Genomic DNA, 14,060 nt, shown 5'->3' on the forward strand with positions numbered 1-14,060 from the left:
TGTCTATGTGCATGTATTTCATTGTTATGAATTGAATCCTCAAGGAGGCTATAATTTGTCATCTCAAGGAGATTGTATGATTGTTTCAAGGCATTCTTCAATGAAGAGTTTAAATTCTATAATCAGTCATAAATAATGGAATGTGTCCCAAATCTGATACTTTTGTGAATGAATCAAGTAATGCATTAGTATAAGGTATTAATGCAAGAATATTGTTTAAGGAAAACCAATTTGTAACTAGGATACACATTTGCAGTTCTGTGTGTGACTCTATTGCCCAATGAACAAGGCGTTGGTCTTTGAAAGATTTGGGGATAGTTTCAGATTTGCAAAATTAAAGACAAATCTATTTCCCTTTGTTTTTAGGGGTTTGTGTTATACTCTTTCCAAGCTCTATTTCATCCTATTTTTTATACAAATCTAGCCAATTTGTAGTGTTTCCTAACTTGTTGAGCTTGTGAAATGATCTATCTGCTTATTGTTTGATGTTGTCATAAGTGTGTAATGAGTTAATTTCATGCATCAAAAGGGTGTCCCCCCTAGGTCTAGCAAAACCTGAAGTGCAGGAGGATCAATTAGGGTCCTATGTTATGTTGTCCAAGCCCTGATGTGTTTCATAGACTGAAATTGGTCATTTCATAGAAGGATTGCAGGTGAACTTGGGTTAATCATTTTTGATGAACAACAAAACCTTTGAAAGATGAATCTAAAGAATGCATTAGGTTGGAACATGAGAATGATGTGTTGAGAACTAAATTAGTACAATCTCAAAAAAATGAGCAAGAGTTGGAAAGAATAGTGACAGTTATAAGAAGCGATCTGGATGCCCCAAATGAGTACAAAGACAAGTTCAAGGCCAGTTCTTCAAATCTTGATGAGTTATTGAAGAATCAAAGGGACACTAGAGACACTTGAGGTCTTGGATTTGAGCATGGAGAAAGCTCCAGTATTGCAAATCAAGAGAATCTACCAAACACCGAATTAGAGGTCACCGATAAGACAACTCAATGTACATAAATTTAATTGTAGATGCTTTGTTTTCAATAAGATTGGTCATATGGCAAGTCAAAGCATAAATAGAGTCAATCAGAATAATAATTCAGGTACTGGTCAGTGTTTCAATTGCAAAAAGTATTGTCATAGGACAACAGATTATAGAATGAATGTGAAATGTCATGCATGTCAAAATTTTGGACATATGGCTAATCAATGTAGGTCAAGATATGATCAAGGTTACAACTAGGCAATTCAGAAGAACAATGTCACCTGTTATGTATGCAACAAAGTAGGACATATTGCTAAATTTTAAAGACTCAAGAACCTATCGATAGGAAATGGCAAATCTAATGAGAAGGGAAAACAAAAGGTTGATGATATCCCTCCTTTATCTATAGATGAATTGATTGATCAAATTACTAAGGATCTAATTTTGAGTAATATACCATATTATTATGTGCATATGGATGATGTTGAGCAAAAATAAACTGAGGAAGCAGTTTTGTTATACTTAGATATATATAAGAAAGCCTTAATAAAAATAGAAAAGCAAATATCAATATATTTATATAATAAATAGATGGTAGAATACTATCTGCACTTGACAAAGACAGACATATAAAGATTCAAGAACTGTTAACTATTTGTGGTGCAATAACTGAAGAGAATATGAAAAAGTGCCTTGAATTTGCAAATAAAACAATTTTTCAGAGTAGGCACAGGCATGTTAGCTTAACGGTGTGAAGAGTGAATGAAATAGTCAAAGAGTATCACAAGGAATGGGTAAAATTCTTTGCTGATAATCCAGGATTATTCACATCCTTAGAAGTTCCTCCTAATTCTAACATTCTAGACATCTTGGGTGATGCTAGGAGGAAAGGAATATTAGGTGAAGACCCCTAGTTTTGGATAAGAAATCAACTAAGGATATTCCTCCCGCATTTACAAATGTACAGGTTATAGAGGAAAATAAACAGTGAGATAATATTCAGGAAAATAAACCTCCAGTTACTGATGTGGGTACATTTGAGATTCATGATGTAGTGGTAGAAGAGATAACTGCACCAAGTGGAAAAGCCACCGGTGCCAAGGAGAAGGAGAAAGAACAAGACCAGGTTGAATTCAGGGTACTAGTACCATCACCAGTTGTTGGTCCCTCATTGTTGGCACTTCACACATCCGGTCAAGTAGATTTTAGTCATTTTGAGAAGAAAAATATTGAGCAGTTGAGCAGTTCAAAATTGATGATGGTTGCAGCTTAGAAGCTTATGAAGGAAGGATCATAGGACAAGTAAGTTATAGAACAAGCCATTCCAATCCTGCAACAACTTGCCCTGGAATACAAGATCAATCAGGTGGCTAGCCCTTCTGGCAAGCTAAAGGGTTTGATAGAACACATTGCCAAGGAGTACAATAATCTACAACAAGTGTCAAACCAGCTGGGACACTTGGGAGTTTTGAAGAGTGCTTACCCTGATATATTCAAGTACATCTAGATCCCGTAAACACAAATTTTTATTTCATTCATTTCTTATTATTTGCCCCGGATTTGGCATTTCTATCAGAGGGGGAGAGGCTGGATGTGAAAAATGTTAAGAGACATAAGAAGTAATGTATATCTCAGGGGGAACAACTTTTGGAGATCAATATTGCCATCAATGCCAAAGGGGGAGATTGTTGGAAAGTGACACTCATATGGGCTCATGGTGTTGCCATTAATGGCAACACATATCATTTTGGGTTGGATACTTATCCGGTACTCATCGGTATTCTAGGATTGACATCCGACATTTAAGGAAATCGACATTGTGAAAAGCAAGGAAAACCGGCAAACTAGGAACCGGTATTTGGAGGTTGACATGGGAGATTGATCTGACAAAGGTTAAAGTGGCAACAGTCATAAAGATTAATGTTTATATTTTATTTTTGGGCTGACATGTATTTATCTTTTATAATATTATTGTAAGCTGACATAAGGCATTCATGTTCATATACGTAAGGGTATATAAGTCAGTTCAGTTGGACCTTATTTTGGCATATAGATGTGATAGGATTTATGCGATTGTGTGAGCGAGATCTTGATCGATAGAATGCAAATTTAATGATCTGTAGTCGGCCTTGGTTATTTGTGAAGAGGATTGGAAAGCAAATTAGGTTACGAGTAAGGAAGGAGATAGTGTTAACCAGTACAGTTAGTGCTTAAACCAGAATTCATCCAGCATATCAAATGCACACTGAGAGTTTAGAATTTTGTTTGTAATTTAGTATTTTATATCTGTAGTCAATGAGGCTCCTCTTTGATGAGAAGTTTGCTCTAGGTAGTGTGTCTTCCTACATGTGTAGGCTCCTTTTTTATGTAATATTTATTCAACTGGCCAGTGGATAGATATTGTGGGTCACAAATCCCACCGTAGTTTTTCCTCTTTGAGTTTTTCCATGTATAAATTTGTGGTGTTATGGTGTTGATCTTTTTGGTTGCTCTGTTCTTGATTATATCTTGTTTATATGCTTACCGGTTATTAATTGGAAAAGTATCTAAAGGAATTAAATTCTTAATGACCAGTAGAACACTAATTCACCCCCCCTCTCAATGTTCTTGGATTCCAACAGCAACAACTCCGCATCTTGTGTTTGCACAATTGAAAATTTAAAACCCTTCCAATTTAATAATTTTGTGGGAGGGGAATGAGGAGGTTCTCATCCACATTGTCGATGACCGCATCAATGTCTCACAAATATGCATTCTCGAACACCATCTAGGTGAGTTTTTTCGCCCACTCCTTGGAAACCCTAACATATATCAACATGGCAAGAAAAAATGTCAGAATGTTTGAACTGACCCTATGTCTATGATACCTTATTGGAAACTCTAACCCTGGCACTGTCTTCACAGCATGCATTATGTATGGGTGGTCATTCACCAAGACCCTCCCTAACCATTTATCTGTGATTTCACCTACAAACGTTGCCTGTGGTTTCATTGCCTTGAGTATAATTGGTGTGTCCATCACTCCCACCTCAGTGTTTCCAACTCAAACATGTAATGTGAAAATACAGTAATATCCCAATGGCCAATTTAAAGGCATTCGATCAACTTGAGAATAAATGTCTCATTAAATGCATACTTACCATAAGTTGCCTTGCGTGATATATATTAATAGTATATATTTCTTCTTTTTTTATTTTTGTAATTTTTGATATAAGTACATAAACCCATAAACAAAATTCCACTTTAACAAGAGATTTGCAAAGATAAATAACAAAACCATTGATATTATTATTCATGTGAGATCAAGAAGTATATTCTAGAGACTATATTTGTAGTAATTGTCATGACAAATCATAAACTAATTAATATTATTGAAGGAGTATATGTTAGGATTAATGATAGTCCCAAAGATACTGAGAGGGGGGGATGAATTAGTATCTAACCGGTTAATAGAATATTTAACCTTATTAAGTATTTTGCATTCTAAAACAGTGTATCGGTAAACAAGAATTAATGCAGTAAATAGGAATAGTAAAGATAGCATAGAAAACACACCATAACACAAGATGTTTAACGAGGAAATTCGGTGTGGGAAAAACTTCAGTGGGATTTGTGACCCACAATATTCACTCACTGGCCAATGAATGGATATTACTTACAAGAGGGACCTACACATGCAAGAAGGCCAACTGCCTAGAGCTCATTGCTCAATTAAAAATGGAAGTCTCACTGACTTACAAAATGGATTACGAGAATCCAATATAATGTACTACTACAATTCAACATATGCTATGCCAGGTTCACTACCAGTTTAAGCTCATACTATAACCATAAACCTTATACAAAATTTGCCTTAGTATTCGCTCATCACTTCTCTACATCCATGCTACCTCATTACAAAATGATTTACAAGATCTCATACATATATGAGTCTATTACAATATGCCTTGTCGGCTTTACAAAAAGATATTTACAATTAAATACAATAAACAAAAGTTTGTTCATGTTGGCTACAGTGTCGGTATACATTCTTATCGTTGTCGGTGAAGTGTCTGTTGGTGATTTACAGGATGAATGTCGGGTGGCTTCTTGTAGGTTGTCGGTAGGTTTCCATCAATGACAACACCATCATTTCTCACTAGAGTGTAGAATGCCAATAGTATATACATTCTTCACTATGGAAGACTCCACATTATAACTTAGACACTACTACTATACCCTTTTCCAAAGAGACCAAGATTCCCTCCAAAAAATTCTCTTAATTACAACCTTGTAATTCATTTTATAAGAGTAAGGAATGCAACAAGCTTTAGGTTGTATACAACTACCATGTTCTCATTTGACATATATTTGTTTTATACGCATGGAAATGATATATTCCCAATATGAAAACTAAAATAGAACAAGATAAATTATTAAAACATATGACTAAAACTATCATGGACCACAGTGAAGAATAAAATACTATTGAAATTCAATTGCTTGAGCCGCACCACCATTGCATTGATGATAACTTTATGGAATCAAGATTCTAACTATAAAAACTTGAGGAGGAGTTTTACGGATGCAATATTCTAGCTAATAAAACTAGTGGATGAGCTCTAGAGATGGGTATTGTAATCAGAACAGGGGTCCGACTTTAGTTATCAATTTTAACTAAACAGGCTCTTTGTTAGAACCAACTCTTCCCTATCCTCATTGTTATCCTCCCCACTCCCTCTCGCTCTTAGGCTTCAAGAGATGAGGGGTCGAATGTAGGTATCCAAGGAAACGCCATCTGCATCTGTAGATGGCCTTTGAAAATCCCTTTAGCTACCTCCTCCGATTTGAAAGTCCCTTTAGCTACAAAGAAATTTGTTGTGCTGCTATAAACACAACCTTCCTGAAATGTTCTCCACCCAATGTCATTAAACCTATATCTTATGAACACACAAGAAACATCTACATATGGCCACTCCATTTTTTATACTTTTCCTAAACAAGTGTAGAGGGAAATATTTATAATTCTCCTTGATCAACTCAACTAATATCAATTTATGAAAAACCTCGAAGCTCTAAATTTAGAAGTTCTAAATATTCCTTTTCACCTTTTTGCCTTTCCAAAGAATCATATTTCTTCATGTTGGCATGCAACTCTTCCTGCCACCTAATGCAAGGATAAAAAATCATCAGTCTTCTATAATCATTTAATTTCCAATTCAATATTTTCTTCAATAACAAGCTAGCATCCGTACCCATACAACTCTTTATCAAAATGACAAGCATAAAGTCCTTTGATAGGAGGAGTGTTTTCTATGCGAAAAGACCGCTTATAATTTGAGATGAAGATTTCATACGTGCTAAAAAGTACGTTTCTAATTCCAATGGATATGGAGTACGATGTGAAAGATGTGCCTTAATTATTCTACATTTAATTGGACTTTGATTTTAATGTATTTCTGAAACAAAGGAAATTGCACTTTGATTTTGATGTATTTCTAAAATAGATCTCGGAGTCGAATATGAGATCAACAATGCAAACCCAACTTCATATGTAGTTGCACAAATTATTCTTATAGATCCATTACATTACTCCAGACTTATAGTAACTTGAAAATAGATTGTAATTCCTTCCTTGAAGGAAATCCACATTCACACTACACAGTCAAACATTGACAATGAAATTTCTAAGACAAATCAAAAAAGCCTTAAGATTATGATTCACCATTCATGTAATATATGAAAGTACAAATGAAGAAAATTTTAGCAACAATAATAAATATAGTAATCTATTCATGAACTAATTGAAAAACTACTAAAAGAAAGTGTACATTCTTTCACCATGAAACCATCCTACACACTAGACAAGACAAAGCCCCGTTTCTAGTTCTACTCTCCCCAGAGATGAGAAAATTACAGAAACCTTCTTTATGGCCTTGATATTCCTTTTATAATCATAAATAATGCAACAAGATACGGGCCTTTTACAAGAATGTGTAACATGTATTTCAACAATGCAATGTCGTAAAACCTCCAGGCCAGTATTCATGAAAGATTTGGTTTAGAGACACATAAAGCTTCCATGAAAGTGAACTACCTTATGAGCCATGCCACTATCGCACATTTGTGGTTATTAATGTAGAGAATACTAAGATACAATATTCTCATTGCGTTTCCTGGTAGGGGAGAACTTTGATGGTTTTGATCAGGCAAGGATGCTTGACTCGAAAACTGCATCTCATGTGTCTTCACCCACCTTTCTCTCTACATTCTACCCATTATAAGGGGGACATGGTGGTTTCTAGAGAGATCAAAATTATTTGCAACTGCAACTGAAGCCTGTAGTTCCACTCGAGCCTTTTAATAACCCTTTGTTTATCTTTGGCAATTTTAATAACCCTCTGGCTACAAGGTAAGTCATCAATTTGCTTTACTTCATGGCATCTGCAAACCTTAAGCCATATATCCTTATGCTAGAATTCAATTGCACCTTTTATTCACTTCATTTTAAAACCTCTGAAAGCAAGGCAATAACACTTCCTAAAAACTTATCTCTAGAAAATGTCTATCTTCTACATTCTTAAATGCAGCATGCGAATAATGACCCTATTTCTCGATTTTTGAAGTGGCAGAAATTGACTGTCAGATCTATACTTTGGATTACTCCACATACTATATTAATCTATGTGAGATGTATATTTCTCTCATTCCACAAGAAAGCTTTCATTGAAATAGTCCTGACACCTGTACATGACTCATAGACCTCAACACAGATTAATAGTAGTAGTTTCTCATTGAATATTAAATGTGTGCTATCCTCTATATTTTTCTTCCTCTAACACACGCAGTGTTTTGAGTTTTCTATTCAAAAGGATAGTAGAGAATCCTCGATCAAGATTTCATACATGCCAAAAAGTGTCTTTCTAAAAGATTTCATACAGATATGCAAGACACTTACAGCTAAGATGTGATGTGTTTGCTATATTAGTGTTTTTCTCTAATTAGTAATGGAAGATTATCCTTAGTTATTGTTTTCCCCCAAAAATAATGAATGATTCACCTTAATTTTTTCACATTTTTCATGCAATATGAACAAAATCGCCAATGTAATTATAATTTTTCCCCAAAAATAGTGAAATATTTGCCTTAATTTTTCAAAGAAAATCACGCAAAAGAAAAAGATTCGCTAATAAAATAAAAAAATTTCCCAAAAAGAATGAAAATTGCGCCTTAATTTTCATTCAAATCTTACGCAACTGAGAAAAATTCGCTAACAAAATTTAATATTTTTCCCCTATTAAAAAAAAAATCGCCAAAAAAATTTATATTTTCCCCCAAAATATTGAAAGATTCGCCAGGATTTTACACCTTTACCCAGGGGGGGGTGGGGGGTGTTCTCAAATTTATCCCTGAGTAGAAGCTACCTGGGGTAAAGATTCTACTTGTGGTAATCCTTCTTCATGTATTAGAAGAAAGGTTTATTTGGTTGCCCCAATGTATAGAAAGATAAGGAATGGATGATTGGACCATTGAGGTGGAAATGGATAGGAGAAAGATGAAGGTAGCTTAAGAGTTTTGTGAGATCATGTTTGTGTCCTTAGTGTTGATCAAGATCAAGGATGGAAAAGGGGATATGGATGGAGATAGGATATGGATCAGACAAACAAGATCATAGATAGTGATAGATGATGGAAGAAATGAATAGATCAAATAAGTGGTATGGATTAGAGGATATGGATAAGGTGAAGAAAGATCATAGATAGCACTAGATGGTAGAAGCAATGAATAGATAGGATAGATGGTATGGATAAAGTGAAGCAAGATTGTAGAAAGCAATGGATGATAGAAGTACTGAATAGATAGGATAGATGGTATGGATAAAGTGAAGCAAGATTGTAGAAAGAACTAGATGAATTTAGATAGGGTAATCGATATTAGAGGAAGGATAATGGGAGATATGGTAGGAAGAATAGAGTGGATGAACTTTTCCCCCAAGCATAGAGGTTTCCATTTGCAAAAAGGCAATATGTAATATTGTCACAGTATTTAGCACCATCTGAATAAGTGTTCCTAAACTTTTCAAAGATAGAGACCCAACCCAAAACTTAGAACCTCCGAAAAATTCAACTGGACATTTCTAGAAACTGGAAAGTAGACTCAAAAGGGAAGAAGAATCCCAAATTGGATCAAGGTACTTAGTCATTGATTACCCATGTGTGTGCAAGTGGGTTCATTCTGGCTCATATGATCATTGCAATCTTCAGAATCCAACATGGCTAGCTACATGAGTTACCATGACTTCAAAAGCATCATGGATAGAGCCTCACTGCTAGTGAGCGTCCATAGCCATGACGAGGTTATCATTGTAATCTCACAAATATTTCTCCATTGCCAGCCAGGCGTCCATAGCCCTGATGGAGTTACTTGCATGTTCCCATAGCCAAGCATTTTGATATTGCATTTCATTGCATTTTTCTTGATATTTATTTTCTTTCTCATGCTTTTGATCTTTTGATCTTTCTTTTTGCTCTTTATTTTTCTTGTATTGGCTTGTAAGTGATGAAACTTACATGGGTCTAATAATTACAGTGGCACTGAAGAAAGATTTTAGATTTTTCACTAGCCATGTCTTCAACTAAGAGATCACAATGATTTACAGCAATTGATTAAGTGTATGAGATATAGTAATCAAAAGATGTTGGGACCAAGATACGATAAGTGGTTCTTTCCTAGATTGAGTATGTATCCCAACCAAAAGAAATGTTAAAGAGGAACAACCTTGGATTCTGAAGAATTTCATGAATAGATATCTAGGAAAAGGACTGAACATGAGATTCAAGCATGGGCAAGTATGTGACAAAATGACACAAACACCTATCTCACAGATGAAAGATTTATCCAAAGGATTTTAATGAAAGGGATGGAAGGATAGAAAAGAGATGTTGGATAATAGATAGAATGTTTGAAGATTTGTGCCATGATAGATAGAAATGTATTTAAGATGAGTGTTGCTACACAACTTGAGAGGTGAAGAGATGGAGGAAAATTGAATTTTGGGACATAAGGACCCAAAATAGATAGAGGAAATGATGGAAAAATATTTTTGGAAAGATGTTTACATAGAGGGTTGAAAGAACTTCAAAGATGTGTTCCTTTGTTGATCTTTCTTATAGATCATTTGAGGTGATGGATTGATAGATGGAGGGATGTAAGGGCCCAAGATGGATGGAAGGGATGGAGACTTTGATTGTGGAATGAAAGGACCTAAAATGGATTTGGATGAAGATAAGTTTGACTTTGGAATGAAAGGACCTAAGATAGATTTGGAGGATGAAGAGTTTGACTTTGGAATGCAAGGACCTAAGATAGATTTTGAGGATGAAGAGATTCCTTGATCTTGATTTTGACTTGGTGTAGGATCATTTGAGTTCGTGCTTTCCTCTTGATTTGGAATTATATTAGTGAATGAGATGGAAGAGATATCATGCTCTTTCTTAGGAGGTGGATGTTGAATGAAATTTTGTTCTTGAGATAAAAGGGGATCATCGTGGATGGAATACCAAAATTTTAGGGGATCAACATAAGATTATTGATAGGTGGGATATTGATAAAAAATGGGATTAGATTGGAGAGCTATGATATCTTGATCTTGATTTACGTTAGGACTTATTTCCTTTGACTGAGTTTTCTTTTTCTCAGTTTGATGATGAATGGTCATATGAATGATCAAAGTCGATGCTTTTGATAGGTTGATGTAGAGAAATTTACTCCTTTTGATAAGGGCCCTAGGACTAGGTTGTCTCTTCTTCAACTTAGTTTTTTGATGAAGATTTTCTCTTCTCAAAATATGAGGAGTGGTCATACACTAATGATCAAAGGTTGTCGTTGATGTTGGATTTGGATACTTCATTTGAATACTCAAGTTATACTTTATCAAGTAGAGGTTTAGTTTGATTTGCCTCTATGACAAATTGTGTCAAATGATATGGATAAAAGTCTCTCGATATGGAAACTTGATTTGAAAACTTAAGGATTAAACTAGGTATGTTGTTTTGATAGAATTCGTTAGATGGTGAAACCTTGATCAATGCTATGATACTGCCTGATTTTGTTGGATGAAGTCTTATCTCGACCTAGTTTAAGATTCGAAAAACTTGCTCTAAGAACACTTTGTTGATTTTGAAATTGTTTTCTCTGATAATTTGATTCAAAGTTTGACTACTGAGTTTGCTAAGGGACCTGAAAGGGTACTCAAGACTGTTGATGAAATTTTTCTGAAATGTCTGATTTGCTCTTTGTTTTTCTTGGTTTTTAATATGCGCTAAGATAGAGACTGAATGCGCTAATGAATGTTGTAGATGCACCACATAATGTTCTCTATGCGCTAAGCTACCTTTCCCACGTGTTGTCTTAGAATGTTTAAAACTGACTTGGTTGGAAGAGTCGTGCACTAATATGTCCTTGATACGCGCTATTGTTTGAGCTGAAAGCACTAAGATATGCCTCTGATGCGCTAAGCTGATGTTGAAATGCGCTAGAGTGGTGTTGAAAAGCGCTGCTGAAATTTTTGCTAGTATGATACTGCTTATGCGCTAATGTGACTGTTGAACGCACTAATACTTGGTTGATATGCGCTATAGAATGGTTGACACACGCTAGGAAGTTGCTCCTATGCGCTAAGTTGTCATGATTTCTTGGATTTTGTCATTTTTGGATTTTTAACAGTTATGTTTTTCATGGATGATTTTCTGAAAAATAAATTGCAAACACGATATGAAACAGATAACAAATTTTTCCTATGCTAGACAAGTAGTGTATGTTCTGTGAGGATGTGTTCAAATCCCTGATGTTTTCACTGGTTTAGATAACAAGTAATATAGATCAAGAAGACTCTTTATTCAAGGGTCATTAACAACATCATAGCTCACTAGTCTCGATACTCCATCAGCTCAAACAGTCGTGTCACCCCCTAGAGGGCGCCCATTTTTTTGCCTTTTGCTAGAAATTAACTCAAAGTGAATTGCTTCACAATTGAGTAGTTATCTTGGGAGATATATGGTGAGTGATCTTGGGGGTGGATTCTTCCCCACCCTTTCACTATAATGTTGAAAATGTCTCGATACTGACCCGGCTCAAAGTTTCTAGTGCTAAGGTTCATAATCAGGCTTCTATTCAGTATTCAATGATAAACTCCCTCGGGAGGCTTCCCAACCTTTAGAACAAAGGCTTTACATATCTTAAAGATATTGGGGGAAGGCTAATCGCTGAGAAAAACCATTGAAGGGGACTTTCATCAACCTCCACATTTTATTATAGTGGGTTTGAACACTCGACGATAAAATCATTTCCCACTTAGATCGTTCCCCTCTTACCGACCATTTAAATGGCACTCTAAGAGAAACTCGAGAGGGCAGACCTTCTAAAGGATGTATATGCTTGAAGTAAAGAAAGATTAAAAGTGGTTTTGCTTTTTGGTCACCCAGTTAAGGGGAGAGCATATACCTTCCACTTTCGAGACAAGGCACCCAAGTGTTCTTTTTAAACCTTCAAAACAATGATGATTTATCTTCTATTTGGAGATTTTACTCCAAAAAAAGCATGGTGTTCTTTTTAGATCCTCATAGAAATAATTTTCTATTTAAGAAAATGGAAATCCTGGTCAACAAAATGAATCGCGATGCTTGGTCAACAAAAGAAAAATCATGAATTTAAAACTCCCTTGCTTTGCACAAAATAAAAAGTGAGGTTATTTTTACACTTTGCAAAATAAAAATGGATCCTTTTATGCACCAAAGGAAGGTGAAGTTCTTTTGCAAAAAGGAAACTTGTTCTTTTTAGACCCATATGAAGTGTTTTTTCCTAATCTTGCAAGAAAGCAAAGTGTTTGATTTGTTGTTCTTTTTACCTTGCAATGAGATTCTTTTTAATCCCAAAGGAAAATGTAGTTGATTTTAAGCCCAAAAGAAAGATAAGGTTCTTTTTAATCCAAAAGAAAAATGAGTTCCTTTTATCCAACTTTAAAAAGCTAGAAATAAATCACATGTCGTAATTCTAACTCCTCCAACCTACAAGAAACTGTTAAAACCTGCAAGGAAAGAAGTTAGTGAAAAATTAAAACCTTTGGTGGGCTTCCACAACCCTAATTTCAAATTTTGGTTACAAATTTTACAATCCTGGTCCTGAAATGCCCTAAAATTTGACTAAGTCTGAAATTTGGAGGATCTTCCAAAAACTAGATTTTGCATTATAACTCCTAGAGGTCTGTAACCCCTCTCAAACATCCTAACAATATATTCCATATTCCATATATATTGTCCTTCCACAAGCCTAATTTTTTTTTACCTCTGTTACAAATTTTTGCATTTGACAGATCTACGTGCTAAAATATTGCACAGATGTGCTAAAGTATGGTTAAAAAGCGCTAAGAACAAGCACCTATGCACTATTATGTGGTCCGAATGCGCTAAAATAGTGCTCCTATGTGTTTGACAAGCAGAAAAGGGTATGTGCTAGAAAGGTTTCAAAATACGCTAAAGAATGGTATATAAGTGCTAAACAGTGCTATGGATGCGCTAAAGTTTAGCACAGATGCGCTATAGAAAGTTTTGAATGCGCTACTCTGGTATTTTGGCGTGATTGTTGTCTTCTACCTACATGAAAAACAATGTTATTTTTTGGGACGTACCCCATGGTGGGTGCTAGAAATGTGTGCAGGAAATGTGGTTAGCAGAAATAGAAAAACCAGTTTCTAGACAAGTCCACACACCAATGAGACTCTTGGTGCAAGTTATGGAGCTATATTGAATAGCTCAACTTCCCAAGGTGTATCCCATTGTTCTCTATCTCACAGGATTCCCAGGGTCTCACTCTTGCTCTTAGATCATCGAGCAAGGTGGCTTAGGAATGACAACTCCAAGAATGAGTGATGATTTAAAATTGTAACATGAATGCATTCGTACAACATGTATGATATTTGAAACTAGAATGATTTAAACTAGTACGAATATGATGCTATGATAAAGAATAGTTATCCTATCCTAACAAAATATACTAGTCTAACATGTATATGCTATGAAAATGGAAATGCTTCTAAATG

This window comes from Cryptomeria japonica, chromosome 8, assembly GCF_030272615.1.
Source record: "Cryptomeria japonica chromosome 8, Sugi_1.0, whole genome shotgun sequence".
NCBI lineage: Eukaryota > Viridiplantae > Streptophyta > Pinopsida > Cupressales > Cupressaceae > Cryptomeria > Cryptomeria japonica.